General features: G+C 32.3%; 1 protein-coding gene across 2 annotated transcripts in view; it reads right to left on the bottom strand.

Annotated features, from left to right (window-relative positions):
* LOC100569263 overlaps positions 1 to 27,398 on the bottom strand; it is a 74,804-nt gene that overhangs the window by 12,944 nt on the left and 34,462 nt on the right. Inside the window, exons 2-3 of one of the 2 annotated variants that reach the window (XM_029486627.1) lie at positions 19,623 to 19,707; positions 6,755 to 6,818 (exon numbers count right to left, since the gene is read on the bottom strand). The gene's annotated coding sequence lies outside the window, so the exon portion shown is untranslated. The remainder of the gene's footprint in view (positions 1 to 6,754; positions 6,819 to 19,622; positions 19,708 to 27,398) is intronic. The other variant, XM_029486628.1, reaches the window with a different exon arrangement.

Genomic DNA, 27,398 nt, shown 5'->3' with positions numbered 1-27,398 from the left:
CACTGTACCTACATATTGTTACGCTTAAATTAGGTTACATAATTCAATTACCTTTAAGAAGTTAATGATGTTGATACTTAATTGGAGGTCAGGTTGTAATGATTCTCTTAATAGATGCATATAAGTTTAAGATGTTGTATAAAATAATAATCTAATAAATTATTAAAAATGTAAGACTCTTTAAATTATAGGTTAAACTAATCTACGGGTAATTATTGTTTAACAGTTATAATTTCTATCGACTTTTACGTTCAAGTCTTATGTGTTTTTCTCTATTTTGCACGTTTGTACGATAACATTAATTCTGCGAGATGAAATTCTGATCAACCTATAAAACAATAATAATATTAATAGGTATGTTCTTTGATACGTTTAATATTTTACACGTGGGCAGAGTGTAATTACTGGGTAGGCACCGAATAATCTTATTACCTATATATAGATTATTACAAGACTGTTGCGCTGCACCGATCGGTTTCGAAAACCGTTGTCATATACGTTTGCGGCCGTGCAGGACATACCTAATATTATTTCGATATTGTTGCAAAAATCGTGGCTGTGAGAAAAATTGAATAAATTCGTTTGCGCGAATATCGGAAAGCTGCTTGGACATTTTATTTTATAAACACCGAGCGTTCGTGTTCTTTCGGCGAGATGGTGGTCGGCGCGCGCGGCGAGGCGCTGCAATATAATTTCACTCTGCGGCGACTGCTGCTGCAGCAGCACTCCCCGGATTCCGCGTGCGCTTTTTTTTTCCCTCTTGAATAAAAAATACATAATAATAAATGCGATATATAATATGACGTGTACACGACGGTGGTGTGCTCGCGTGTGTACGCGTCTAGTAGGAGTACATAAAAAAAAAAATAAAACCGCTAGCAATTAGGATACCGATGAATGAGTAATGTCGCTTATTTTCTCTTTCATCACACGCACACACACGACACACTCGCAAACGTTTGCGAGTGAAGCATAGCATAATATAATGTATGAAGAAAAAAAAACGCGCAAGGTTGCCAACGCATGTGATATTTTAGCATTTACACACACATACGCACACGTGTGTATGTATTTAAGTATTAATATTTCAACCGAAAGCGGCGGTGGCGGCGGCGAACCTGTTTTTTATTTTATAGCCTCGGGTCGTATTTTGCTCTATATATCCAACACACTAAAAATGTAATAATAAATAAATAACCAAACGAAATAACATATAAAATATATTATTATTATTATTATTATTATTATATCGGTCGTGTAGGTATAATATGTATACGGTTCAGAAGCGGTATATCGACGCGTATTATATATTATCTGTCGGTACCAGCTACCTCCGAATATTATAATAACAGCGACCAACGCGTAGTGCGCGCGTGTATAATACCTGCAGAATATACGTCATATATATGTTATGTATAGGTTCACGTTATGTACATAATAAACTCAGAACTCTATACTTATATTAATATAATATATATGTAATGTACGAGATATGTCTATATCCATTATAATATTATTATAGCGCGGATACCGGTGGGCGCAATTGTTGTGCCACGAATGCAATCGTAGAAAAATAATAACATAATGATATTATTACAGTGCTCGGTATATGTGTATACCCTACAGATATTCGAAAATGTTGTCGTTGATCAAACATTATGTGTTATTCGAATATATATTATTAATGATTGCCTTTGATTTGAACGTTGTTGCTAACATAATAATATATAATATATATCACTGTACAACACCGTACTAAAATAATAATTAATAACATAATATAATATTAATACAAAGCGACGATTCATTATTGTGTAAAACGTCGTTCCTTTATATCATATTATTTTATGCATTCCGTTCAAGCTTTCCAATCCATTTGCCCGATAATAGAATAATTCTCAAAGCTCAATCACCATGGCACTCCGCCATCAGACTTACTAATATCTCAAACACCAATAAAATTGCAGAATCGTTGATTGTTGCTTATATAAAATGTCCCAATTAAATTACTAACGTCGATATTGATGATCTAATCATAAAAATCCAAGTTCACCGGCTACCTTCAACTGGTATCCATAACTCCTCCGGACGATCCTGCAGCTGTGGGCGTTTGAAACGGAACTGATTTAAGGACTTTCTGTGGTCTATAGTTAACCACTCAAATCGTTCCTACAGGTAGCTGTGCTATCTCCGTTCAAGATCACATTATTTTTATTATTGTAAAATGATTTTTGCTATGTACTATGGAACTATTTTGCGGTGATCAAGATATCGGGATTGCCTCTCACAACAAATTGTATATGAAGGAGACTTGACCCCGCAGTATGCTTTAAACTATTAGGTACCTGGAATATTTTTCTTGAATAAATCAAATATGCACCGTTTAACAATAACAATATGACACTAAAGGTATAAATTTACTGTCGTGGGTGTCATCAAATACTACAATAATGTAATTATTATTATATTATCGTTGATCACGAGTTTCATATTATATACCGCGTCGATAACCTATGAAATAGAATAATATTTTATTTTTATCATGTTTATCTTTGATGGATGATGATCCTGTATATATTATACTATATTTGAATTATCATCGTCATATAATTAGCCTTATAATTTCGACAAGTTCGATTGTTTTCTCATGTATGTATTCTTTTGTGCAGTTGCAATTAAGTTATTCTTCAGAAATCGTATCACACGCGTATATATAAAATATGTACACAGGCACGTAACGCGTATTGTTTGATAACGGATCGTAAACGTTTACTTCCTTAATGACTTTAATATAATTAACACGTTTGTATAATACAATAACAGTAATATTATGGTATAATGTTATTTTCACATTTTAATTTGATAATTTTTTTACTAAAATACCAGACATTTAAAAACATGAGTATACGCTAATAAAAATAATCATTTCCTCATAATATAATAATATAATACTATAAATATTATATGTATAACATGTGCGCTCCAATCCTAGGTATATATTGTATAATATATGGGTCCCATTGTCGATCTGACAATCAGTGGGTGAAAATAATTTTATTGTAATTCATCCTATATCGTTTTACACACAATGTGACGGTCGCGTCCTCCTTCCGCCGTCGCGGCCGTCGCACTCACAGAGTGGTAAACAAGTCATTATTATCGCAGTTCACCGTATGTGTATATATGTTATATGTATATACTAAGCATTGTGTCTTTATGTCTTTATAGCAAATTGGCACCGGTAAAAAAAAAATAGTTATAATGATTTAATCTAAAAAGAAAAATTGAACTCTAGTTTTGTTGGGCGGCAAAACTAATAAACGAGAGAAAATAAATAATAAATTGCGTTCATTGTGCCGAGAATATAATATATGTCGTCCCAATACGAAATGACCGGCGTATATTCGTCATTAATAGATTGAGGTTAAGGCGTCTTGAAACGAATGTATTTTTTTCCTACTCGTGTTCGCATATAAATACAATATATTATGTTTATAGCGCTTGTCGTAGTAGAGCCTCAGCTTCGCTATATAACTAGTGGTTCGCAATGATTTACTGATTTTTTTTTTTTTTAGATGGACAGCGTTCGATAGTTAGTAAACACATATTTGGAACGCCGAGCTAACCAGGAACGCGACTATGGCAACAAATACCAAATTTATCGTCGGTGTCGATCTATCCGGTTTATGGTCCATTATAAAATAAAATATCCAACGGTTATTCTATCGATTTTGTTATTTATGAAACAGGATCGAATTTTAACGCCCCGGTTTTCGCTAATCCAACGCGTAGTATAGGTTAGGCACTCAACACTTCATTTAATCAGGACAAGGATTAAATACACAAACAAATCTAGAGGGTAATATTTCAAAATAGTATCTATAACATTACTTTGATGTATACGATTTAGTTTTCTAGATCTAATATCAAATTGCGGTATTTTAATTTCCATGTTAGTTGCAACTATTACGGATTAAAATATTATAACCAGCTCAAGAATTCGTATTCTTTGGCAGTCGCGATTAGCAAGATCAAATACATTTTTGTTATTACATTTTACTTCCGAAGGAAATTCAGTAACATTCTAGAAAAACATTGTATTATAATAGTATTATAGTAGTACGATAATAAAATTAACATGACTCATGAGTAAACCTATATTTTATTCGAATGATTATCTTATAGTGCCGCGTTTAAACTTCAAATAATCGGTGTCCGACATGTGTACACTCCTTCATGTACCGGAATTGCCTATACAACACGCCTGCCAAAACCCTTGAGATTCTAGTACCGAAACGGCTTATAGATTGAATTATTAACTTAATGAAAAATAAACTTAAACATAATCGGTTAAACACTTTGTTGCTTACCAATGATTACTTCACTGGTTTAACTCCTCTGGCGCAGGCGGGTATATTATACACAACCACCAACGTGACCTAATTTCTAGTGGTAGGTACATTTCTATTATATTTATTATTATTGTTATTATTATTATTATTATTATTATTATTATTTTTTAACAAGAAGCCGCTGACATTGTCCTCAGTACTCACGAAATTTTCTCGTTATTCATTTGGCCTCATGTCTAGTATTAACAAGTGACAACAACATTCAACGGTTTCAATGAAAGAAAAAACTACCAATTTTCATCGTGCACTATTATTGTACGTATTTCTTCTCTGTTAGCCTTCAATAATGTTTAATTCGTCAAACTCATAAAATTATTACCGAGAGGCAAGAGCGTTCATTAAAAATTTTTTTTTTTTACTAGTTTTTCAAGTAATTTATATTTTATCGTTTGTTTCAAACACCTAAATCTACGTTTAAATAATTATTTTTATTTTAGAATTTATTATGTTAACATAGTTCTAATTGTTTTCTTAAATTATTATACAATTATTTTCGGTTATTTGATTGGATATCACTGTAAAACTTTATTATGTATTTAGTATTAAACATTTTGAAACCTGATTAAAGTTGTACGCTAATAATTGTTTAAGTATTTGTATTATATAATTAAACATAATATGCATAAATGTATAGATTTGTAATAAAATAAACCATGAGCAACGTTGTAAAATATTTCGAAGGAATTTTATTAATTAATTATTCTTGTTTTAGAAATACATTTGAAGTTGAAAATATATATAATATTATATAGGTACAATGAATAATTGTTAATAGAATATCTCATTAAATCGCATCTTAAATTTTCAACCAAGTATAATTTTAATATTATTATCAGTGAAGCAATTTAATTATTTATGCATCCCCGAGTGTTCACATTAAATCATTATATTTATAATAAAATAACCTAATAAAAATATTATAATTAGTGTACTCAAAAATACGAATAATTACTTATTTAAAAAAGACGTCTGCACTCAATCGATTTCAATAAATCTCATCAATTGGAAAGCGTTTTAAAAGTCGTAATTATACACGTATTAGGTAGGTAGTATACGTATACCTATATAAAGTGTTGTTACGAAATGAGAAGAATTTACGAAAACATCAGTCATCTCTTTCATCCATGCATATAGTTTCACGCAGGAAATAATTAGCTGTGCTTATTCAGTATATTCTCTCATCAAAAACCTAAATAGTAATTAAGGAACCGTTACGAGTAGTATTTATAATTTGTTTTTTCTTCGAAAATTGTATTTTAGTATAAATGAATAAGAATATATATTAATATATATTGTGAGATGATAAACTTTTACGACCTTAATCGTTATGCATGATAATAAGCCGTCTGCGTGTTTAAATAATAAACTTGTCACTTCTAGGCGAGATTTTTTTAACATTTTGGATGATTCTTGGAATTGATCCAATATCGGTCGTAAAACAAAAACAAAATAACTTGGGTTCTTACATCGTACCAACAGCATTCTACGTTATACAGAACCGGCGGGATTCAAGTAGCTACTAGCTATATTATAGAAACAACAGTTTTGAAATCTAATAAGTAATAACAAATAATATACGCCACGGTGTGTCACATTTAATCGTAATATTCATACGGGCCACTACAACCATATTATTATCATAATATTATAACATTATTCGTTTCGGCAACAGACATAACGCATTTTGCCCAGCCGAAAACCGGTCATACGTATCAAGTGGTACACGGCCGGGCACCGCAAGCATAAACACAATGTATGTCCATAGATAGTACCAAAAAATTAACATATAATAGAAATCCGCATAGCATTATTAATAATATTATTGTATTTAGGTGTAGGGGTATGGTGTACCTATGTATATATTTTAAAAGAATCAGACGGCTGTATAAAAAAATTAATAAATAAACCGCTATGCCCTCTGCATTTTAAATGCCCGTGTGGATTTTCACGGAGAAAACGCATGACGACGCTTCGGGTAATTTAAAAAATATATATTTATTATACTAATTGCTTTTTGAAGCTAATTTACATGTCGATGCGGCGCGGTATATTAAATTATTATTTATCATTATATTAACACTATTATTTTTTACATGTAAGGTTTGATATTATAATTAACACGATGTTTGTCGTGACAAACTTTTTTTCTGTCCGGATAAATATAAAAGCCGCGGCTATATAATATAATATATTGTATTATAAATTTATTACCGCCGCGACCTGCAGGCAAATAATAAGGCGGTCGACGGTTTTGCAAATTTTCTTACACATCATTATTTTTCAATATTTTTTTGACGATAATTGGACTAGAACGTGTATAATATTATTATCGATTTACGTACTTGGTACATCGTGCACCGACTTGGGCCGTCTGAATTATGCGCGTCGATATCCATTAAACCACGTCTGAAAGAATAAAATAAATAAATAAATGTACGGTCGCGCAACATAATATTATTATAGGTACCTACGTCTCGTGTTAGAAGAAAATTATTTGTCTCTTTCTCTCTTTTACCAGGTGTATAATATTATACAGTGAAATATCGAATAACAGAAATGAAGTTTATTGCACTTTACGCGAGGAATCCGGACCTGACGAAAATGACCTACAATCCAAACGCTCGTTTATATCGGCTATAATATTATTATTATGTTTTTTAATAGCACGTTCTGCTACAGCTGGAACCCGGAGTCACGATGATGCGTCCCCTGTATCGTTTGGCCGATCATCATCGTCACTCGACATCTCGCAGTGCGTATACCTATGCACTGCACAAGAATAGTAAATACTAATAATACACACTGTTCCGAGAATTAAAAAAAAAATATATATATATAACACCGCTATAATAATATTATACGGTTATAAAAAGTGGTGAGAAAATCACAAAACAGGTTTCGAGTAATTAAGAAATCAGGTAAGTATACGCGTCATACAGCTAGGTAATGTATATAGGTGGCGCGCGGTCGGTATACGTGCGTTATGGGATTTCTGACCGAACGGGCACGTAAAGCGCGATATTATAATATTATATTATTTTTATATATTGTTATTAGCTATTACCTACCAACGACTATTACCATTGTATACCGGAGAAGCATAAAATATTAATAATAATAATAGTAATAATACGGTCTAATTGACGGTATTATAATATTGTATAGCAAACGGAATTGGGTGAATTATATTACGTATAAGTTGACCGCGTACACCAAGGCAGGCCGATTACGCGTCACTGGCGCACTGCCGATCGAAATTTCGGCCGGAAGATTCTCCGTTATTATAAATTATAATACATACGTGTACAGGCACGAACAGGGCTGTTTCGGTTGTACGAGGCCCCGATAGCCTGACGTATTTCGGGGGTCGGCTTTTAAATATTTAAATGGTGATGTATTATAGCCGTATAGAGCTCGGAAGTTTTATTGCTAAGTGAGCATGAAATTACTTTCACGACACTACGAAAAACTTATTAAAAGTTTATAGTGCATATTTTTGCATGTTAAGTGATTTTGTAATTTTAAAGGCATATTTTTTAATTTTACCTATTTCTAGAGCATATTTAATGATTAATGAAAATTGATAATACAATTTAAAAATGTTTCCATAAAAAAAAAAAAAAATATTTATTTTGAGAGTTTTCATTAGGTACCTACCATGATTCTCAAATCTCAAGTTGACATACAATGTCCATTTTTTATTAATAAATATTTATCCACATCACTACCTACTTATTTATTTATTTAATTTTATATCATGCATTATTTATACCTGGAAATTATGTTTAGTTTAGTAAAATATTTGTGTTTATGAAAATATTGCAACAAAAAAAAAGTGCATATTTTTACTTTTTTAAGTGCATAAGTGCATGAATATTTAGTACTTACTACTTTTTAAGTGCATTAAGGTCCTAGACTGATGTATAATATATATTATGTTTGGAATGTATAAGTAGATTGCATGTAATCATTAAAATATTTGAGAGTTGAACGAACACATACCGACACATCATATTCTATTGATAAATTAGTTTTATATCTAATAAATTACAACTTACAATACCATTTTGTTATACAGATTATACAGAGTGTTAAAAAGTCATTTGCAATAAATATAATATGTGCACATTATGTATATATTAATATAACTTACGTAAATATACATATTATTATTATATGTTTTAAGCATAGCTAAATAATTTTATTTTAATAAGACGCCCACCCACATGATGTGTTGTTTCCTTTCAAACGTATAACGTAGAATATTTGCGTTCAACAGAACCAATTTTGTGTTGTTAGCTTTAATGATTGTAGGAACTGATTTATGATCAAACTTAAAGGTAAGTAAATCATCGCTATGTATGTACGAGATATTTTATTTTTAAGTGAATTTTAACTTACTTATGTGTAGTGTGTACCTATAGAGTATTATTAGATTATACTCTTTAAACATGATTCGCAATAAAATTTAATCTCTTTGGTGCAGTTAAATATAATGTAAGAGTAAAATTTTTGAAGTATTTAAGTATTTAAATAAATTGTTTTAAAAAAAATTGTAAGAATAACATATTATATAGAAAAAACTAAAATAAATAGAGTTATTTGAAACTATATGTAGAACTTGTATTTAAACCATGTCGATTAATAAAAGAAAAAACAACATAATGTCGTGCAGTTGGATTGTATAAATAGTAACGTATTTTAATAAAGCATAATATACATTTAGTTGTAAACTCGCATAATATAAGTATTAAATATACAGGGTTACTGAAAATGATTAATTTGTTGCTTGGCACATGGTCTCCTAGGTCACCTGATCTTACGCCATGTGACCTACTTATTTTGGGGATAATATGTTTTGATACTGTGTACGTAGTACGTACCACTATATTACCAGTAACCCGAGAGGACAGTAAACTTGACGGAGTTAATTACAACGGAATACGGATGTCGGATACTCAGGAACAAATAGAACGGGTTAAATTTTGCTATTTATAAGATGTTGATTGTGTAACCAAAGGAAAGTCAAACAACACATTTATAAGTACAGTAAACTACATTTTTTTTTTATATAATGTATAATTATCACATTAAACCTAAAAGCTTAAAATAATATTTATAAATAAATTACATTATAATCATTTGAACCAGATGAATAATTTTGAAAAACCCTGTGTAATATATTATAATATTAAAATGAGTACTGGTTGTCTTATGTTATTAAACATAGGAACCGCAGATCTTCTGAACAGAGTTTTCGGAATTCGGAATCATATTAATTCAGAGAACCACACATATAATATATGAAATATAATTTAAATACGCGATAAAATATAATATATTATTGGCGACCAGACTATAATCTGCGGACGAGGCACGTCCGACGAATGGCGACAGCGGTCACAAGAATATTTCAGTTTTAAAATGTCGTTTATTAGCTGTTTAAAAAAGTCCTAAACCTAATAAACGGGTATAATAACGGATATTTTGTGGATGTGTAAACGTGTTCTGTTTGGGTATTGTATATTTTGTATCGGCATTATACCCTGACAATCGTAGCGGTGCAGGTGTAAAAACACCATAATTTTTTAGGTCGACGTTATAATATAATTATCTTACAAATGTATGTTACATTAAAAAAATGCTAAAACCACTGTACCTACATGCGTAAAATGTACATGATATTATATAGGTAGGTACCCTAATGCTACTCATTATGAATATAAAAATACAAGAGTTATGGAAGGATACGGTTTACGACTCAGTATTCGGTTAAGCACGGTCGGTGCATATTATGATAATCATAATAATATTAGACATTTCATCACTGCAGATGTTTGTCGTGGAAATGTTTCCATTTTGTCAACGATTCGTAGCGAGACAGAAAGTCGCTGTATTGTTGGCGGAAACCCGGCATTATAACGTGATGAGTGGCAACGTATCAGTATTGCCACATTGCCACCAGATATGCTCAGATACCTATCTGTATTTTGCTCGTACAATATTGTTGTTAAATAGTGCGATTAATGATTATTAACAGCAAAATTGTTTACATTAAAAGTTAATCGAACAAAATCGATCACTTACATCGACACGAAAACACAAATACGGCTCGTTATGTTGACGCATCGGTGCCACCGACGTAACTAGGTATATATTTTAAGGACCAAACAAATGTCAGCGGTCCATATTACAATAATATTGTACTCAGGTATATTGTATATTTGCATTAACGACCGCGAAAAAATTGGCACATAATAAACGGCGGAAACGGTAAACCACACGGTAAACAAAACGATTCGTTTGCCGTGACGATCGCCCGACGTATTCTTATCGTCCCTAAAATATCTCTGAGCGTAAGTATATATCTGCAAATCCCGCAATCATGTCGTGTTTACATATAGGTATAAGTCGTTTTCCCGTACGACCACAGTACGTCTTATATTATAATACCTTTTTACGTCTCATTAAAACCATTTACCCGCACATGGCGGATTTGTCTCGACAATATATTTAAAGCAAAACAAAAAAAAAAAAAAAAACCACGAGACTTTCTCCGGTCTCATTAGCATATAAATAAATCAAAAGGTGCTCGGAAACGACGGCCAGCCGGCTGCTGCAGTGGAACATGGTTATAATATTATTATATCGCCCGCCGCCGGCACCGCTGGTGCGAATACGATAATAATAATAATAATAATAATATAATATTAAAACAATAACGATACGAGATGGTTTGTTCGCATTAATAAAACAATAAAATTCCGACTTAGCATATAGGTAGGTACTACGCACTTGCGTGACGATTGTCACGGTTTCGTGTCGTTTTCTAAAGCGATACGGCACTCGTATGTTATATTATTAAATATTATAATATCATAATGACCTTAAAGAAAAACAGTCAACGATATATATAATAATATTATTACGTACACGACCGCGGCAAACGCGCTTTGAAGGCACTGCAGGTTGAGAGATACAAACGTGTGTCGTTGGCTGCGTAAAATGTATATAAACATCAACCATAATAATATATCGCCGCACAACATATTGATCTCATTACTCAGCGGCACAGTATAATGTCAGATGATTTCGCGAAGCATCGTTAAGTCCCATCGCAGTTATATTATTTTCACAGGTTCGCTGGTTCATAGATACACCGCTACATTTCGCATTGCCGACTACCTACCATATGAAGCATTTACTATTTAACCATTAGGTGTGTTTTCGCGCTTAACCTGTTTTATACTTTTAATCAGATGTGGTTACATGATTTGGGTTATTGGTCAGAGACTCGCGAAAACGATGCATCTGTGGTTAATATGGATTCTATTTTATTTATTAATTGTATCATATTATTTTGTAGATTATCAATAACCAAACGATATAAACATATTTTCATTTTGATGGTCACAAATTATCAGTTACCTAAAACCAAAAGTTATTACCAAAAGTATAACCAAAACCGCGAAAACGACTTGTTTATAATATATAGTAACCAGGTTAAGGCGTTAAGCGCGAAAACACGCCTATTAATACCATTGATTTTGTTATCAAATCGATGATAATACGCATGTAGTCACTTGCTGGGAAGGTTGGCGAACGTGTGCGGACGGCAGTCGTGGTTATAACGTGGTAATAGATGTTTTAATTAAATTTAAATACCTATTATAATCAAAACAATATGCCGAGATGATGTTGCTTAAAACGCATAGATTGTAACAATATTGATGCGCCGCGCCGGACCACCGACAGAGTTGAACGATATATTACTATCTGTAGTTGTGGGTAGGTAAGTACTTTAAAAATGATCAGTAGGTAAATATCCGTTGTTGAGAATTCAAAGTGCTACGATGATTATTAATTATTTTTCTGAATTATATTTGATTCGAGTCTATTGCATTTTAATTCACAACTACCGTCAACTCTATCGGCGCATATAGGTATATAATATGTGGTATACCACTGCGGTTCACAGGTTGCAATAATTGGGCTTCCGAATTGTATAATTCTGCAATATTATTGGAAATTACTAGATACGACTACAAATGATCAAATATTATTTTTCCAATCTAAAAATCAAACCCATATTCAATTATGACGAGTTGTTGATTGTTAAAATAGCTTTGTGCCACATTGCATTTTTTTTTTTTTAATAAAGTCTATGTCAATTGATCGAGAGACCCAAATTAGTGCAACGTCCTTCGAGATGAAAAGAAATAAAATGCCGGCATTAACTGATTTTCTTACCCAAGTCCTTGCACTAATATAATATTCGCAAATGTTTAATTGGAACTGTATTGCGAAACTCGGGTGACCATTATATTATAGAGATACACGCCCAACCAACCATGGGCATAGCTGACATTTCAATTTCATTATAATGATTGATGTTTTCTTAATTCGGCCGCCCATTAGGTGAATTAGGAAAAACTTCCTCGCGGGTTGTACCTATATATGTGTACTTTGTGCTATCATCATAATTATTGCGGTTAGTTTCTTGTAAATGTGACTAGATAGATGGAGCACAAAAGAATTCATAAGAGGCCAAGGCTGTAACGCAAGGCTGTGTCAAAGTATAGGACTTTTTTAGGCCAGATAAACATATATCCACTGACGTTTTCACGAACCGCGTACGTTTCGAAACGCTTTTGACAGTACGTATAATGGTTAACAATATTATGGGTGCCTGCAATCGTTAAAAACATAACCCTAGACATTTTTCACCTCTCTCTCCGTTGGTGGGGGGAGTAGATGAGGAGTGCATAATAATATTTTAAACCCTTGTAAGCGGGACATACTACTATCGTTTTGAATTTTCCCTACTAGCAGTTTTGACCCAGTGATCATAAATGCTGACACATATTTTATTTTTGCATTATAAATTCCTGCTGAAAAAATAAAAATAATATGATCCATATAATATATATTATAATTGTCTTAGTCGCATTTATCTAGGAGGTTATAATATATTCTTCGGCGTCGAGGTCGTTAAGTACACGAATTTTATTCCCAGATGTAATGCCGCATGACTAATGCAATATAATATGTATATGCGTATACCCAGGTATTCGAACAGCGCGGACAATGATCAATCGTGACCAGAAAACGCATTGCCAACGGAGATAAAAAAAAATGTATATCAAGTCCGTGTTCGTGTAAGTGCGCTCGCGAGTGTGTGTATCTATATAGGTATAGACGATTGTGTACAACGCGAGTCAGACGCGAAATTTTCCCCAGACGTGTGTGTCCACATTGTCTGTTCCATTTCATTCATGCGCCCAAGCTTACCCTCGTATGGCCAACGTGATTTAGACACGCCAAACCCGTCGCAGGTACCTATACATATGTTATTATTATATATTATAATACATATTATTATTACACCATAGAGATTTCGTCTGCACGAAGTCGTCACTACATTTCGTATAGATCTCGACTTGATCGCATCGCGCCGAGACGTCCTGCGGATGTAGCCCACTGCGGAAAATAGAGCGATCCTTATTTTTTAATAATAATTTAATGTATATGTATATATCCACATTACACGGCCAGGTATACCTAACGTCCCACCGTATAGGAATATTATAACCGCCGAAATCTGCGCAGGCGTGTGTTTTTATTACCTACGCGTAATCCGAAATTATATAAGTACTGTATAAGATCGTGTATTTCTAAATACGATCCGCGTCGGGGATTCAAGAGCTGCCAGACAATAACGATTAACGGGTACGGTCCAAATGTTTTGAATTTTATTTAACCGATATCGAAATAATAATATAATTGTATGCAGTTGGTATAGGTACATAATAATATGTCAGCCGAGGACGCGTATGCCTAATGGCTAATAGCAACCACAGTGGTTTGAAACGGCGGCCACAAATAATTATTATGAGATTCAAATCTGAGATTATATACCATACCTATATTACCTATATTATATTATGTAGGTACGTAAAAATGCACACCGGTGCATTAAAATATTATAAACGTAGACGATAGACGACCGGTAAAAATCCAGAACGGAATTGCATGCGCCAAACGTGTTATTGTGGTGGTTAAAAGTACGTGAAAATTAAAAATGCATATCGGAATTTCATATAATATAATATTTGCATGTATACGTACCGATATGTATATATAATTTTGTAGTAGCAATTGCATTAAACAGTGCATGATGTAGAACAAAGTCGCCTATTAGCATCGCGCTGTTGCAGTGTATATACCTCTATGCGTGTGCGTATAATAAGTAACTCGTATATGAATATTTATTAGAGTTAAATCGTTCGTGACCCATAAAACGGGATAATATCGTTGCAACGCGTGCGCTGTATATTATAATAGTATATAATATGTATTTATGTATAGTGTATGATATTATATTTATGTATAGCGCACCGATATTAAAATGCGGTTTGTGATTTTCTAGCATCCCCGTGTGTCGAAGGCTGTCAGTTGTCCGAACCATAATATGTAGGTATCTACGAGTGGATCGCGGTGACAAACGCAGCAGCCGCTAATAAAGCAACAGGATTTGCGTAGGTATCCGGTACCTACGTGAACTTAGCAGTGCAATGATAACAGTCGACTTTTAAAGCTGTCTAGCAAATTTGTTAGACTTTATTTTCGACGCAAGAATTTTTTTACTTTTGCACTGCTATCTTTTGTCTAACGATCCCTAACAAGCCGAGATGCGTCGTTTGAGCAAAAAAAAAATGTTCTAACAACATTTTTTTGCTGATGCCGTAAATATAGCAGCAGTACAATAAATGAAAGTGGTATAGCGTCTGAAATAAAGTCTAACTTAGTTTGAAAATTGTCTAACAATCTCTAAAAAATTTGTTAGGCTGTTTTAAAAGTTGACTGTTATCATTGCACTGCCAAGTTCACGTAGGTGTATCCAGTACCTATACGTATGGTCCGATATTTGAATAGTACTCACGGACAGAGATCCGTACAAAGATGACGACTGGGTTGTGTCATACATATGTATCATACATTATGCGACCATAATATTTATAGTGAAAATCATATACGATGTGAATTAAATCGAGCGTTTTGCACGCCCGGACAACTTTTCGAAATCTCCGCTGTGTAGCGGTGAAACGACTTTCGTCTTCCACTCGTTTAAAAAAAACACAATAATTAATCAAGTGTAAGCAGTAATATCTATACACATGCGTATGGAATCGGCCACGGTTATATTTATTTATGTGTGCATTGGAGCTTAGGAGGAACACACGATAAGACGTTGCGGATAACTATAATTCATGTGTGTATGTATGTATAACATTTGCACGAAAATACACACGTGTCACCCATAGGCCAAACGATTATATTATTAACGTCCAAGTTGAAGGGTAGAAATATTTTTCAATATTTTTACATAAGTAATATGATTTAGTTTATTTTAAAAACAATTAATAAAGAAGGATTCTATTAAAACGCCGGAGATCACATTAAGTGAAACTCACGCTGTATAATATTATGCACCTACCTATAATATATTATTATATATTACCTTAATGTTTTCGTAGCTGTATGATTGGAGACCAATACTATACAAGCAAACGTCATCGGTTTAAATAAAAGTTTAGATTTTATCACTAAAAAACCCTCCTTAAATGGTATCATGGAGAAATAAGGGTTTTTGAGTGTATAATTCAAATTCTCATGAATCTGAGTTTTAATAAATTCATAAACATGGGGGTGATTACTGATCGTGCTTTCGTTAATCACTCTGTATACACCATAAATTATAATGTAACCTAAAATGCATGGTCGTCAATGTATTTCATATAATATTTTATTATATACTATTTTATGGGTAGAGCAGAATATTTTTATGACTGTCCGTTATCTAAAAAACGAATCCCTCTAATACGCACGAAGTATAAAAACCATATAGCCCACCAGCATGGCTGCAGACGTCGGATGCACGCGAGGTCGTGACTCGGAGTGCTCTTATAATTACATATCATAACATAATCATTCAGGCTATGATGTATTAGTATCCAACAACGATTCAAACAGCGGGAGTTCTGATTAGTATCGATTATGAAGTATATAATATTATGTTATATACCTATGTATGAAAAAAACTTATTCGTATATAAAATAAAAATGGTGGGGAGTTTAAACTTCCTTTCTTATATGTTTAGAAAAAATATATACACCGCGTCAAAGTATACTGATTAATCAGGAAGATATTATAAATGTATTAGTATTATGTTAAATGAAAAATAATGAAAATATTGAAATTAAAACCAACATTTTATAATTTTTTTTTGTAGTGCCCAGTTTTTTTTTTTTTTTTTGTAAATGTAGATAATTTGACCTTATATAAGTAAAAAAACTGATAATCGTTTATAGGTATCTATATCGTAAAATAATAAAATTAAAAAAAATTGTTTTGTAATAGTTACACGTGAATATATTAATTAATAAATAATATTTATTGAGCTTAATTCCCTTTGATTTACAAATGGAAGGTCTTATTGGTATATTTTATTTTTTAAATGGCACAATTATATTTTATATTATACTCATATTTTATTATTTTATTATTTTATGATCTCCGATGGCTGAGATAAAAAGTTAATGAAGGTGTTAGGTAATTAAGCGTATATTTAATATTGAAGCAATTCGAATAAGCTGTTAGTATTAACAAGTTGGCCAAATAATAATGTGGGAGTTTTATTAAATAATTAGTGATTAACACCTACGCAAATACCCAACAATAAACCATGCCAAAATTAAGAAATAAAAATAATGTTTCGGGTATTTTGGAAAACCTAATAGGTAAATAATAACTTATAACTTTGAAAAACTTTTCGAAATTATTTCTTGAAACACAATTAAAAGTATTTTTGTTTTCATTCCATTATAAATCAGAGAATATTAAATTCGTAGATTAAAATCCAATTTGTATGTATTCAATTCAAAAAATATTCACAAATATATCGGGTAACAATTTAGATAGGTACATACAGCATTCAAAACACTATATGCTAGTGTATATTAATATAATATAAAATCAAAGGACCCCCCCCCCCCTGTCATCCACCACTGTACCTAATTGTAACTTGTAAGTCATTGTAATATTCAGAGTAATGAACATCTTTTTACTGTATATACTTTAATATGAATTTTTAGAATTATAAAGCGAAACTGATTTATATTGAAAACAACTGATTTACATTAAGGCGTTTCTAATTAATGAAACGAATATCAGTTTAAAATGTATTTCACCAATTCACGAATAAAATCAACCACACACGCCTTGAAACCACTTAAGTTTACATCAATGGATAATTTCTTCACTCAAAACTCCTGATTATTTAATTAATATAATTTATCTCTTGCACTTATTGTAAAATAATTGTTTACAGAATAAGTAGTAATATTATATTATATTATATAGATATTACATAAATAATATAATAAGAAGAAAAAATAACATATTTCAGCAGCCAGTGTATACTACAGTATACATGAAGGCCAAAACTAAGTTCAGATTATATACTTGAATTTGTTTATTATTTGGTTGAGTTTTTTTAAATACTTTTTCCGTAGTGAATATCTAATTATTAATTATATATATTTTTTTATTTATTCTTCAATATATTATGTTGACAGATTAATGACTACACAATCTATAAAATCTGTGATGTATACAAAACTATTACCTATGATATTAATTATTTTTTGAAGGCTTCATTAATTGGTTAATTACTGCGAACAATTTTAGCAGATCCTACGAGTAAAAAAGTTCTAATAAATAACGTAATATTTTGAACACATTATTTTCAAAAAAATTACTTCTGATATATTTTTTTAAACTCCAAATGTCCCACCTTAAAGGGCTGCAGTCAGATACCTGGTTTTAGGCCATAATTTATAGCCCATCGTGGAGGCAAGAGATTTAGTTGTCGTAATAGTTTAATTTTAATATAATATCTTCACAATATAGATCTGTGTATAGATATAAAAAAATCTAAAAATATGCAATTTCTTTACATACTTGAATTTAACAGCCCAACTTAAATCAAGTTTCTGTTTATTTCAACAAAGCAGAATATTTATTGGTACTTTACGTATATGTTTTTATCTGTATTTATTTTTTGTACTTAACATAAGAAAAAAATAAAAGTTTCGTGGAAATTAGAAAGTGGCTCAAATTCAGTAGCCGGAAGTGATGTGTAGAGTAATTTTTTTCTTGTATGGTAATTGCATATTAATTGTTTGTTTAATTCATGGGATTTTTAGAATATTTTAAGATTTATTTATGTAGAAGTTCAATTGAGGAAGCGTCAAGAAACAATTGAACTTTATTCGAGAAAAAAATATCTCTTTTTCTTATGTGTAATAATTTTATTTCAAATATGTTTTGATGAAAATATAATATGGAATTTTCATGTTTTTTGGCATTCATTTTGATACATTAAATAAAATGAGGCACCACGATTTAAATACAAAATACTAAATAGGTTACTATTTTAGTGTATATATAATAATGTGTATATACCATAATGTTAATTTAACTCGTTGGAATATTACTAATCATGGGAATGTAAAATACGATGACGAGTTTGTGGTATATACCGGGAACCGGGCTATAATTCATTAACGATCGAACAGCTTATAGCTTTGTATTTATTTGCATAATATTTATTATGGTACAGAAACGAGGAAACAAATAGAATATTTATGATCAATTTTTCAATCGCAACACATCATATTGTGCAGGCCGAAATATGGTGAAAATGATATGTATTTACATACGACAATAATAAAAATAAAGCTGGAGTGTGCGTAAACAGGTAAACATATTATTATATATACATAGTATGCACTAAAAACTGGTCATTTCGTTTAACCGGTTTTACTAGAGTGCACTCGCGGATAATAAGTCTGCGAAAAAAGAACGCCCAGCCATCTTCACATAATATTATATTATGCACGTGAGCTGGTAAAGATACCTCCTATATATCATATTATATTATTATCTTACCCGCGATGACAAGTAAAATCAGTGCCAATTTTGGACACTTGCACTACACCGGGTATTATGAATATATATAATATTTTATTATTAATAATATTGATAAGCGACCTGTGCTTAGGTTTTTTTTAAATAAACGCGAGCATGCATTATTCCGTACCTATAGGGTGGGGAAAAACATTGTGTGTCAAATTCTGACCGCTTACCTGCAGCAAATATGTATATGATGGCTGACAGTCACGTTGATTAAACGTTTTTACGCCTGACGATTTGTTCCACATGACCGGTGAGCTGAAAAAAAAACACAAAATTATTATAATGTAATACATTTTTTGTTTTTTTTTTTTTTTACATTATTATTCCCTACGACTATATAATACACGCACACACACACACCCATTATATTATATATATAGTGTAGAGTTATAATAACGCGCGAGATTTCGTCATCATACGACTGTAGAACAATATATAATATACCTAGGTAGTCAGGCTGCAGTATAACATTGTGCGCACAATGTCCATAGTTTATGCCGAGTAGTATAATCAAGTGTACCTATATAGGTACAATATGTCTAAAAGAAAAAACTCCGAATTTTAGAATAACACGTGTGAAATCCGTAAAAATAGTAAAAATCGATGGAAATGCGTAATATGATATTATATGTAGTACAGTGCACTACATTATATTATGAATTTTGGACTACGGAGATGTATTCACAGTGAGAGAAGGGGGCACACCACTCGATTTTTTTCTAAATCTATAACTCAGCTGTACGACCATAAATCGTATATCAGTGTTTTTTTTTTCTTTAAATGGTACGTGTAACGGAATATGTTAATTATAACATCATCCATCATAATTTACAATGTACAGAATTAGTATATGCCTCGAGCAAAAGCGTTGAAAATATATTCGCTGTCATAAAACGACTTTTTAATTTACCAACAGCCTTTACAATAGTTTACTGTGCAGGTACCCCGGAACAGCTGAGATAGGCACGAATATTACCCTCGTGGGGTAATGACTATTGGTTTCATTCGAGGATGCAAAATAAAACACATTAACTACAAAAATAATATTCTAGAAATAAGATGGTATTTGTTCTGCCTCGGTGAAATCAGAGCGTAAGTTTTTCTGCCGCGAACACGACGGCTTCTATACAAATGCGAATTTCCAGTGGCCACGTGGATGCAATTCCCCAAGTCCTCGATAACTTTGTAATATACCTAATAATATATTGGAAATAATAATAATATTATTATCATAATAATTATTATTATTACCCATTCGACAGCAGCAGCCGCTGCCGTTTAACTTCTATAATAATAATGTCTTGCTGATCGTTTCGCCAAAAACGTTTCTGTCGCGAACGCGACATGCGATTCACTATAATAATAATAATATAATATAATGTTATATACCCACTTCGCGTATGTCATAGGCGTATAATATAACATCATACAGGACTTTCTATAAGGAATTCGCCGGTCGCGTATTATTATAATAAATCTCGCCGCGACTTTGCGATAAAAATCGACATGCGTTTATTATGTGCACGCGTCCGTTTTCGACTTGCGGGTCACGGAGAGGCCATCGAAATCTAAACACGCGTAAATGCCAAACGCGTACATATTATATATAATAATAATAAATACCATTATTATCATAACGCCGAGTACTTCCGTCGGGCCCGTTGCCGCTAATAATACGACGAGTATTACAATATATATTATACATATATATATACATTAGGTATACATACAGATATTAGGTATACCTCTCGTATACAATTATGATTAATGGTTTCCAATATTTTTCCTCGCGTACATAATATTATTATTATTTATTTCGCGAAATCCGCACCGCGCCATAATACATCACAGCTCTCTCTAAAACGTCAAGTACCTACGTTTGAGATCATAATATTATTGTGCCAAACATAATATTATAATGACGATGTAGGTACACGTTTATTATAGGTGGGTATGTCATTATTTAGATCAGCCGTGCACGTCTCTGTACGCGTTTTAGGGTTGTTTTTGACGGTATATGTGTAATGGTATTATGAAGGTAGTTTGCGTCCATCAAATCCATAGTAGTTTTATACACGTCATATAATATGCACGACTCGCACGAGACTATATAAAATATATATTATATTAAAATATGTAGGTCAAACGCTCATAATCTGCAGACTTGCACGTACGCGTATATACATATATATATAATATATAATCTCGTTTGCCGGCTTGTCGTTATATGATTTTGGAGTAGTCACATGCACAAGACCATTGCGGGGGACGGACGGTAAGAAAAAAAAATACAAAAAAAAACACGTCACTCGCTGTAGTTCGGGTGACAGGCGCGGAATTTTATAGTAACGTTATATTATGTACCCGGTCGGTCGTGTGTACCCGCAGAGGCCCAATTACACCGCACATACTATAATATGGTATTTGCTTAATGTAAAAAACTAAAAACCTAACTCGCAATATAGTTATTCGCCTCCGGGTAGCTGCATGGTTTTAACAAAACAATTTTATTTTTTATTTATAATATAGATTATAGGTAGGTATATCTATAATATCAATCGCACACAGTTATATTATATTATAATACTATCATCCCGAGGCTAGTGAAACTCGGTTTGGTGAATAAGAAATTATGTCAAAATTATACGTCATAAAAATATTATGAGTCGGTGTTCCGGTTTTGTATTATACACAAGACGTATATGATGTTTAACGTATAGCTGCAGCCGGTATGTTATGTGTGTTTAATCGTACATTATAATATATTTCAAACGAAAAGTGAATTTTTATTTTCGATCAGGCTATATTATTATAGTAGAGGCTGATTGACGTGATGCTGGTTTTATCTTTGGAAATTATTAAACAAATCGTTGACTCGATCTATGGATTTTCCAACGGTACTGTCCCGGTCGACCCACTCATTTCAATCGTTTCCCCGACGGTATCTGCTATATTATACTACTTTGATACCACCACCACTACTGCTGCTACATTATACTGCTGCTAATACTACTACTTCTACTATAGTCTATTGGTACTATACTATTACTGCTACTAGGTAGGTTGTAGGTAGGTAGGTAGGTAGGTATATATATTCACATGTTCGGAACGGCACTCGCATTCCAACGTAAAAAAATAATAACCGAATTGGTTCCGGGCCAAAGACGTATTGGTCTTTGTGTTTATTGATATAATATCCTATTCGAGATTAAAGTAAATATTTAATGTTTAAAAAATTATCGACTTCGTTAAAAATACTATAAAAATGCTTTTAAAATAGAAAACTAGAAAAGTATGTGAATATATTAATACCAGTTACGATTATAGTACTGAAAATACGACCAGTTATTCAGTCCCGGATACTATTGAATTAGACATGTTAATGATCTATAACTGACTATAGTGACTATATTATATCCACTATTAAATTCAATAGAAAAACTCAAATCATATAATAGATAGTTCTATAAATATGTTAAAATGTATTGGATACAAAAATATCCTTACCTCGTGATAAATCAAATGAGTTATAAATGTTAAAGTGAAAATAGTTTCTGTTTAAATGGACCATAAAAAACTACCTATCCAATTATAAATTTAATTTAAAATTATACTATTATATTACTTTCAAACATCAACGTCACTAAATGATAATAATATAGTAAATTAAAAAAAAATTGATGGTTTCGTCATAATTAATAATATTCAATTTGGAGGTAGGTACTCTTTGCGCGGGGTTCATGTATAATATAATATAGGTACCGCGGATTGTATTAAAATAAAACGTTATAATATATTATTATCATTAGGTCAGTCCATTGAGCCAACGCCCGAATGGTCGAAACTCGAAATTATAGATGGACGATGCGTGGTTCAATGATAATACAGAATAAACACGCGCAGCTGTATACTTAATTTAAATTCAAAGTTTCAAGAAAAAAAATTAGCATGCTAGAGATCTATGATTGATTATGATTGCCTCAAAGAAGATGCAATTGAATTTTAAGAATTAATGTTAAAAAGATGTAAATTCTCACGATTTGAATCATTTCTATTTAATATTTCATTTATTTATCGTACGATTCACACACAAATTGAAAATACTAAAAATATATACACCGTGTTGACCTACAAATATTCATTTCTGTAACTGCAGAAAATATTGTCCAGTATCATGTCTAAAAAGTGCTTAATTTGAATTTCAACTACTTATAAAATACACGATAAAACTGTCAATACAGATTATTCCATTCTCAAGACTTGTTTAAACATTTAAAAGTAGTTTGAAACTGAATTTATAAAAAAATATATTCGGACATAATATTATATTATTTAATGTAAATAAATAAATAATTTTATCAAAACACTACCTGTAAATAAAATCTAATGATAAAACAATATTGTCGGTTAAGCGAAATCTGCAAGGCATAAAAATATAGTGTAATATCGTTTTCAAAACTCTCAAAGGATGTGACCAATTAAAAAATATTTTTATTCCGACTGACACGAGCGTTGTAACGGTATACCGCGTGTGTATATTCTAATATAGTCATTACATTTTTCGTTTTAATTAAAAGCGAGGAATACCCGAATATGTATAGAGCGTCGAGATTGGTGAAGTTAATAGGTTTTTTTCTACAAATTGACCGTAGGTATATTGAGTTCCAAAGGAGAAATCGTTAACCATACAGCATACGGACGAATTAAAAACAAAACAGGAAAAAAAAACGCGGGTTAAAGAATTATAGCGACAAATCCCCGAGTTAATACGATATGGTGGATAATATATTCAGATGTTTATTTATGCGTGTAGAAAAAATGACTAATAATAGTTTGACGTCGAGCAAATAATGATCTTCAAAGAAAATTCAAAACATACACCATTGTCTACAAGACACAAAATATTTTTATTTATTTAACGACGACGGTTAAGATAGATTTTTTTGTTTTATCTTTTTCTATGGACACTATTTTTCGTGCAGAAAGAGTGCTCCTGTGAGCATATATATCCAGTCATTTACAAAGTATAAAATATAATTGTATAAGAGAATTGATAAAACTTTGATAAAACCGGAAGAAATTAAAATGCTTTAAACTCAGACCAATCGCGGTCGGTCGATTAAATGTGATGATATTTTTCAAAAAAAGATAATATGTGACCTGCACATATAACCCTACGTCGCTACTCTATTCTTTCATCAACAGTTTTTATTATTATCAACCATCAGGTATATAAATTACTGTACTTACTAACTTTTGTTTAATCAATCCATAATGTGTCATGTCCTTATTGATCCGTATACCTAATGCTAATACATTGTGTTAAGATAGTTACAGTATACGTCATACGATAACAATTTAATAACATATAATATGGTATATTATATACGTATAACTTGTACATAAATTTGATATAGAAACATTGAAAAAAAAGTATCATAATCAGAAGATGAGATAATAATAAGAACGGTAAACGCGTAGGTAACTAAATATATTACATGTTGAAGTTTTTGAAAAAAAAAAAATGTATTATATTATTTACAAAATATCATATTCGTTGAACCCACTGAGCGTAAATAGCAGAAATGGCGGACATGAGTGCAGCGTGTAGATATAGGTGTAGGTCAAATTTTTGCGTCACGCGAATATATTTTATCTCAAATTTCAAATTGTTTTAAAATTGTATGAAAATAAAAAAATCCAGAAATAAATATTTAAATTTTATATTATTATATTACATGGGTAGATGACATGTTAGTTCAAAACTTGGATAATCAAATTTTGGAATATTCACGATAATATACCCCTGTAAATGGTATGCGTATTTTATCAAAGGAGCGCGTAAAGACGAACCTCAAATTACTCCCACAACGGTTACACTAAATCGCGCATTGACTGAAAATATTATATATATATATAATAATAATATAATATTTTTGTTCAGTGTTATTATTAGATAGTAGTAATAATTAGCGTTTGAAAAAAAGATAGTTTTGCAATATACATAAAGGTAAGTACCTGCTGGCTACTATATAATATAATGTTACCATAGGTAACCAATATTTGATTGTAACGAATAATGATAAGATTTTTACATTTTTTACATTTTTTTCCTTCTGTTATTATAGTGGTATGAACAAATTGTAACACAAATGTAGACTAGATATTATACATAGGTAGTAGGTACACATTTTTTCCTGTAGAGAATTGTTAAATAATTTACTGATAAATCGCAATGTAAAAAGTATAAATATGTAGTTTTAAATGAGGAAAAATACGAAGGTTGACATAGGCAATGAAAACGTTTACATTTTGTTCTGTGAATTAATAAAAACTAAGCAATTTAAATGTTTTATAGTAAACTGAAATATTGTATGAACATTTCCACTAAATATATGAAAACTGCAATATATATTTTTACAAAACCTTAAACACAACCTATTACTCTATATATTTATTACATAAGTATAGGTACCGCATACTATACAACAAAATAATTATATACGATGCACGTTTACACGTGATGTACACCGTGCACCGTGAAAACTGCTAACAGAGTACAATATATTATACCTAATAATATTTTCTTATAATATAGTATCGACGGTGCAGTTCGATTGACAATCCGTGGCTGGTTAGGGATGGGGGTGAGTGGGTGACGGTCGGAGAGCTCGTTTGATCATTATTATTATTTTTATTATTATTAATACAGCGTGCTCACACAAAAAAAGACACACAGTTTATTTATACATGGGTACCTACGTATACCTACTACGCGTATATAACATAATACATATATATGCAGCGTGCGTGTGTGCAGAGAGAAGAAAGAAAGAAAGATAGAAAGAAAGGAAGAAAGAAAGAATAAAAAACACGTTTTTTTATTTCCACCGCGTCGAGATTCTCCGTGTGTACCAGAGCGTATACGGCGGCGGCGGCGGTCGAGTACGGACCGTGACGGTAGTTTGGTTTGACGGGGGGAGGAGAGGACGACTGCAGCGACGACTACGATGGCACGTCCCGTTACCACCGACACTGGTCGGTCGTCAGGTCCGTCCGATTCTCTCTGTCTCTGTCCCTTCCTCTCTCTCACTCCCTCTCTCTCACTCTCTCACGCACAGTGCCTTAAGTTTTTTATACGCGCGCGCGACTACGTTTTTATTATTATTATTATTTTCCCTCGAGTGGGCCGTCGGATTATTATTATAATATTTTATTATAACCACGATCGTGTTCGCCCAAGGACGCGCACGTCTCGACCATATAATATAATATCATACCTAGATTTCCCGTCGTCGTGGCGGGCGGCGCGATGCGTTCTATTATTATTTTTTTCCAATATTATTTTTCCGTAAGGAAAAACGTATTCCGCCGCCGCCGCCATATACCGTTAGACGCTATGGTGATCGTGGTCGCGGTCGTCGTCCAAGGACGCGTGCACCAGCCACCGCGGCCGCGATCGCTCCGCGCGCGCGTTTCGTCCGATTCGTCGGCGGGCGGTCGACGTCCACCACCGCGACCGGCGATAAGACTGGCAGGAACCCTATAGCCATTGTATCGCAGCCGTCAGGCACGTTGACCCGGTCCGAGGAGAAAAGCGTCAAAATTTAAAAAAACCGTCTCTCGCGAGTCACGTGCTCGACGACCACGCGCTCGTTGTATTTCTTCGTATTGACGTGGCAGGACATTCCTAGGAGACGTCGTCTAGGTCCGGGTGTGTGTAAAATTACGGATCAGCCTAAATTATATACCATACGAATATGAGAAATGCGTCTTTTATCCGATGTACAATATTTCTGTGCCAGACTGTACCTAAATTGTATTGTTTTCACAGACCTATTAACTAGTTAATAGGTATATGATTGTTTTAGTACTGCTATTTTATTGTTATGTACAATATATTATTATTTATTATGTTACGAGCAAAGTAGGGGATCGGGCATTGT

The sequence above is a fragment of the Acyrthosiphon pisum genome, chromosome A1 (genome assembly GCF_005508785.2).
Source record: "Acyrthosiphon pisum isolate AL4f chromosome A1, pea_aphid_22Mar2018_4r6ur, whole genome shotgun sequence".
Lineage (NCBI taxonomy): Eukaryota > Metazoa > Arthropoda > Insecta > Hemiptera > Aphididae > Acyrthosiphon > Acyrthosiphon pisum.
This window is presented reverse-complemented; position numbering and strand designations above follow the sequence as displayed.